The sequence below is a fragment of the Eubalaena glacialis genome, chromosome 6 (genome assembly GCF_028564815.1).
Source record: "Eubalaena glacialis isolate mEubGla1 chromosome 6, mEubGla1.1.hap2.+ XY, whole genome shotgun sequence".
NCBI lineage: Eukaryota > Metazoa > Chordata > Mammalia > Artiodactyla > Balaenidae > Eubalaena > Eubalaena glacialis.
In genome coordinates, this window is record NC_083721.1 from 83814044 (window position 1) to 83820043 (window position 6000).

The following is a 6000-nucleotide window of genomic DNA, read 5'->3' on the forward strand; positions in this document are numbered from 1 at the left end:
AAAAGATTCAAGGACCATCTAAAAAAAAAATTAAAAAAAAAAAAGGTGTGTACCATATAAACAGCAATGACCCCATTACGACACTGGCCAACTGAATAAGACTCTAGAATGTGACCTATATTAGGCCAGGTAAATGAGGAAGTCTTCCACCAGTTTTTTTAACCTTGGCAGACATTCCCAACTGTTCTCAAGTTTCAGGATCCTATTTATTCACTGACATTCTCTTCCTCCCAAAAGTGTTATATGAGACAGTTTTCACATTACACTGAAATCAAATCAAGTTTTTTTTTTAATATACTATATCCCCCGAAAGATATCACAAAATCATGATATGAAAGCAATTTTACACGTCAACTTTGTTTCTGGTCTTCCCAATCCAAGTATTTCTCTTCTTCCATTTCTTTGTTTTGTTTTATCTTCTTGTGGTTTGTTTTGTGAAGAAAAATGTAATAGAGAATTAACTTCTATTAGTTTTCTATTATCTTTCTCTGGTAAATGGACTCTTTTTTACAGCTCCCCAATGCCTACAGGATAAAATTCCAAATTCTAAGCCATTCCAGGCAGAATAACAGTTCCTTTACAACTAAAGTTATTTGTATTCAGAGTCCTTCAAGAATAACTTCGAGGACTTCCCTGGTGGCTCAGTGGTTGAGAATCCACCTGCCAATGCAAGGGACACACGGGTTCGATCCCTGGTCCGGGAAGATCCCACATGCCGCAGAGCAACTAAGCCCATGTGCCACAACTACTGAGCCTGCGCTCTAGAGCCCGCGTGCCACAACTACTGAAGCCTGTGCACCTAGAGACCGTGCTCCGCAAGAGAAGCCACCGTGATGAGAAGCCCGCGCACCGCAACCAAGAGCAGCCCCCACTCGCGGCAAATAGAGAAAGCCCGCACGCAGCAACGAAGACACAACGCAGCCCAAAAAAAAAAAAGAATAGCTACCACTTTCCCTCCATGTCTGCTCACACTAATTCACCTTCCCTTTCCTCTTCCTTCCATTTATCTAAATTCCTTCTTTCCATCCTTCCTTCTGGGAACCTTCCTTCCCTAAACATCCTCTGAATCCAGAATGCATGTCTTCTTTAGAACAGCAGCTTGGCACTTTCCTTATATTGATTCATTAGTTAACTTACCATGTGACTACATGTTTTCTCCCCAGCTGTACAACAGAAACGGGGCCAGGTGTTTTTGTATACTCCACATCACTGTGCTCACTGACTTGCATAGCTAGGTAGACATTCAATAAATACCTGCTGATCAACACAAGAACTGGAAGATAGGAATAACACCTGTGCTGCAAATTAAATATACCAGTTTTATTACCTGTAATTGTTAAGCTTCAGGTGATATTATTTGACTCATAGCATGCAGGAATCTATGCCATAATAAACCAAGTTATAATTGAATTCTACCTTTATGTAATCAGGTCTGTCAACTACAGATGATCATATTCATCCTTCAGATATGAGCTAAAACTCTGCTTCCTCAAAAAAGCTTCTTTTTGTCCTGCTCAACTAAACTAGGTTCCTGGTTAATAAGCACCTATAACATTGTTCTCCTTTTATCACACTTATCACATTGCAATCATTTTTTCATGTCTGAACCTCTATTCCCTTCCCTCAACTGGAATGTAGGTTCCAGGAAAGCAAAGACCATATCTCCCTTTTTTCATCACTGTATTCCCAGTGCCTAATTACATAGTAGCTATTCACCCCACCAATCCATCCACCTACCCACCTCCCCCCCACACCCTCCCTCCCTAGGTAAGCAGCCAAGCAACACTGCATCATTGGCTTCCAGAGCCTTAAACAGCAGTTCTGGTCATTCAAAATAAGATATGGTTAGTCATTCTGCCCCCAAAAGCCTCCCACCTTGCAAGTTCCCCTCTTTGCATCTAAGTGAGTTTTTTTTTAATCCCTAACATTGATTTTTTTAAATGATCATTTCACTCATGTATGACATGACACAAACTCCACAATTTCAAGTATTTTGTGTTTTTTTTACATTAATTCAGCCTATAGGCTAAGATGAAAACAGTGAAAATGTATCATATGTTCATTCAATTTATAGGAATTCAACCATTATCTACGGCAAATGGAAAGAGAAAAAAAGAAATGATTCACACAGAGCCAGGGACTCTGCATACCGCTCCACTCAATAACTACAAGCTTCAGAGTATGCATGGGGGGAGGGGGTGGGTATCCACTGGCCTTTTGGTCAGTCTCACTTCTCGCATGCCTCATACACGGCAATCCATTTCACCTGTGCTCAAAGTAACACAAAGCACGCTGTTCCAACATGGAGCAAAAACTGGCCGTGCTGGACTTCCTGAGAGATCAGTCTCCAACATGACTCCTTCCCAGGGTACTCAATTTTCAAGGTACTTTTTGAGCGTGCTCAAGTTTCACCCCTACTCATGGACTTCAGAAACAGACCCATCTTTCCTTTGGAAGACTGCTCCTCCTCCACTTCAACCATGTAATTTTGGTGGTGCTGCCAATCAAATACCCTCTCTGCTTGGCCAGAAGAATAAGCACATGACATTCTTGTATCCAATCTGGCCAACCAGTGTCCTACCCTGAAACTTATAAATATTGGAGGTAGGAGATTTCTCTTCTGCCTAGGGTGCTTAAGCTTGGATGACGTAATGCAAACGCTGTTATACAGAATGAAGATAATTCAAACATTAATTCAAGATTCATTTAAGAACAGAACAGTTTGTTCTTACAAATATAAACAGATGACACCCAAAGCTGTAGGTTAAGAGATGTTATCTAAACTTTGTGAAAACTATAAACAAGAGTTAAACGTACTTAAGTTCAAAAGGCCTTAACTTTTCATTCACATACATAACTGACATTTGGTGTCACAATGGTTGATATGTCTATGAAAGGGTGGGAAAGAGTTGAAAAATCACCAAGAGGTCCCAATATTCTGGAAGACAGAAAACATCCATCTGCTGACGCTGGTCCAGGTACAAAGGAAATATATAAAGGATAATCAACATACTATTCCCTTGACCTCTGGAAAAAATTTCCTCACATATGTCTCTTTGACATACGAAGCCAACAGTTCAACCAGAATTTTTTCTCCCATTTATCGTTATTCTGCATTCTATGGAACACACCAGCTATTGACAGAGATTTCCATAGCTACTCTTCTTAAATTTAACCATGAGCAAACCCATATATTACACAAACATATGTGGAGCCTCCATCCCCATTTATATTAGAGATACTTGAAACACACACCTGATACTTAATTTATCTCCTAATCGCAGACATCTGGAGTAAAGTTGGCACCAGAAGTTACCAACCATGTTTGGTTTGTTTGCTGTGGGTCGGGGAGTGTGGTAGAGGACACAGCCTTCCTGACCATTCTAGTATCAATCTAATATTAGCAGGGTATGAAGGAGGCATGCCTGTTTGGAGAAGGCTCCCCAGCAGTTCCTGACCACCGGTAGCCATGAAACCTCTCTCACTGATACTACTTCATCGCACCTTTCCTCCTTTGAAACACACCCAAACATTTTAGGCAGCTCTGTTTCCATCTGCCCCACCACTCCTTCCCCAAGTACCACACTTGGAGAACTAACCAGGACACAGGAATGGCCTCGAACGTCAGAGACCCACGTGTCCCCTGCTGCCCTCACTCTGGGGCACACTTTGCAAGCAGAGAGAAACTGGACCGAGCCTCACAGGGTGCGCACCAATCCTTAGATGGACACCCCATCTAAGCTTCTGCCTCACACTCGGGAAGCACACTTATCCCAGGCCTCGAGGGATGGAGGAGCCTACACCTGCGCCCCAGACCCCAAAGGTGGGCTACACACCTGTTCCGCTGCGGGAGGGGAGTGATTACCGGCCTCCAAGTCTCACAATCTGGGGAAGCGGGTGCACCTGCACCTCAGCTTCACATTCTTTGGAACCAACAAGTGGAAACTGCCTAACCCAGTTCCAGGCCAAACACAGGACACTCTCCTCCGCCCCAGACTCAACCCCGGGCCCTGGTCCAGTTAGCCCATCAGGGGCCGCTCGGTCAGCCACTCCAAGGCCGCCCCGCTGTCGCGCGGGGGAAAGGGCTCAAGGACCCGGCACGCGTTCTCCTCCCGCCCCGGGTACAGCCCCCCACCACTGCCCCCACCCCGTTGGCCCGCTCTCCGGAGATTCGTTACCTGAGCTCTCAGCCCTTCCAGCCCAGGACCCCCAGCCCACGTGACCCGCCCCCAGCTCTAGCCCCACGCACGCGCAGTATCTACCCGGTGGCCACGCTTCCGCTTTCCTCTTCTCACCCGGGTCTCTCCTGGGCGGTCCGCCCCTCTACACCACGCCCCCATTTAAAGGGCCAGAGATACACTGTCTCATCCCAGGGACTTCTGGCGTGATTAACATCGTTAGGAACTGGAGAGTGGAAACGTCAGAGGAGGAGAGTAGACCAATAAATAGTAGTCCGTGAGATGAGAAGAGAAACCCTCCTCCGGCCCTATGTGAGTGAATTTATCTAGCATTTAAGAAAGTGAACCTATCTTCAGCCAGCCCAGAAAGGGTAGTTGATTCCCAAGCTTTTGGAGTTTGCAACCAGTAGTTTTTAATTTTAATCTTTTTAAAGACGAATATAGAATTATCAGCTTTTTATTTTGCCAAATAAAGACAATTAGCACACACACACTAGAAATCAACTATTATTTTCTAATTTATCGTCAACATTGCTCCATAAAAATACATCTTAACAGCAAAAGTATAGGAGAAATACGCTCTCAAATAAAGGAGAGATCTTTAAAATGGATAGAAATATGTTTATTTCTCTTATTCCTCCTCAAGAAAGATGAACACTTTCAGGACAGACTGGTTTTTAGAGGCACCACTGTAGATAACGTGGGCCCCAGGACACAGATCTTATGCCTACTGGGGCCTATGGTCAAGAAAATAGAAGGAGGAAGCACACCAGAAAATGTTCCTGGAAGGAGATAGAGAAAATATTCAGTTGGGGAGACATTTATTGAGCATCAATCCGGTTCACTATACTTCTGGGTCTTTGAAGGACCCAAAGGTGGGTAAGACACAGCCCTGCCCTCCAGGTACTCTAAGAACTCAGTGTACAGACAAAGCTACAGTCCAAGGCAGGCTGTCTTGAGTGCTATAAGAAAGGTATGAGATCATCATTTCAGGATCACACATGAGGGAAAATGGGGAACACTTCAGGGAGGATGTGCTGTCTTATTAGGACGCAGAAGGATTTCAGTAGGCAGAGAGCAGGGAGAATTCCTAGCTGAGGGAACAGTGGGATTAAAGGCAGTACAAAGCAAGATTGAAGACAAGCTGCTGGCCTGATGTGGCTCTGACATGGGCAGTGGCTTTCAAATTTTTTGATCATCACTCACAGTAAGAAATACATTTCAGCTATGACCTAGTAACCTAGTGTGTGTGTGTGTGTGTGTGTGTGTGTGTGTACACCCTGTGACATTGTCTTTAGTATGTGCAATGCAACTTGGTATTTTCTATTCTATTCTACTTTTTTTTTTTTTGATGCTGGTCAAAAAATTGATTTCATGACACTAATACATAGCAACCCATAGCTTGAAAGCACTGGTGTAGAGTGTGTTAGAGGTACAGAAGGCTGGAACCAGATCCAGGAGGGCATTAATGCCAAGCTGGTGGGTCTGATCTTCTGGTAAGAGCCTTTGGAAGTTCTTAAGCAGAGGAGTGGCATAACTGTAGCTGTGTTTTAGAACTCTGGAGACCTGTCTTTAGTTCTGAATATCACATTTTTAAAGGAAACTTATTAAACAGGAGCCTGTCTGGAGCAAGGTAAGCAGGCTGGTGAAATCGGAAACCCTGACAGAGAACAGCTGAAAGTGTTGGGCAGAGAGGAAATTGACAGAAGTGGGGGGGAGCTGGGTTATGGAGGTGGGAGGTGGGGAAGGTTGCTAACTGACCTTCTTGAAATATCTCTGCAGCAGTTGTAGACTTACTCTGTGTAACTCTAGAAAGTAGACC

The 6000-nt window shown here is 44.1% G+C and overlaps 1 protein-coding gene across 4 annotated transcripts in view; it reads right to left on the minus strand.

The window, feature by feature from the left end:
• VPS8 (VPS8 subunit of CORVET complex) overlaps window positions 1–4307 on the minus strand; it is a 295388-nt gene extending 291081 nt beyond the window's left edge. For 2 of the 4 annotated variants that reach the window (XM_061194394.1, XM_061194392.1), the window contains exon 1: window positions 4263–4297. The gene's annotated coding sequence lies outside the window, so the exon portion shown is untranslated. Of the gene's footprint in view, window positions 1–4178; window positions 4231–4262 lie in introns of those variants that run through there. The other 2 variants (XM_061194393.1, XM_061194396.1) reach the window with 2 other exon arrangements.
• Between the last annotated feature and the right edge of the window lie 1693 nt (window positions 4308–6000).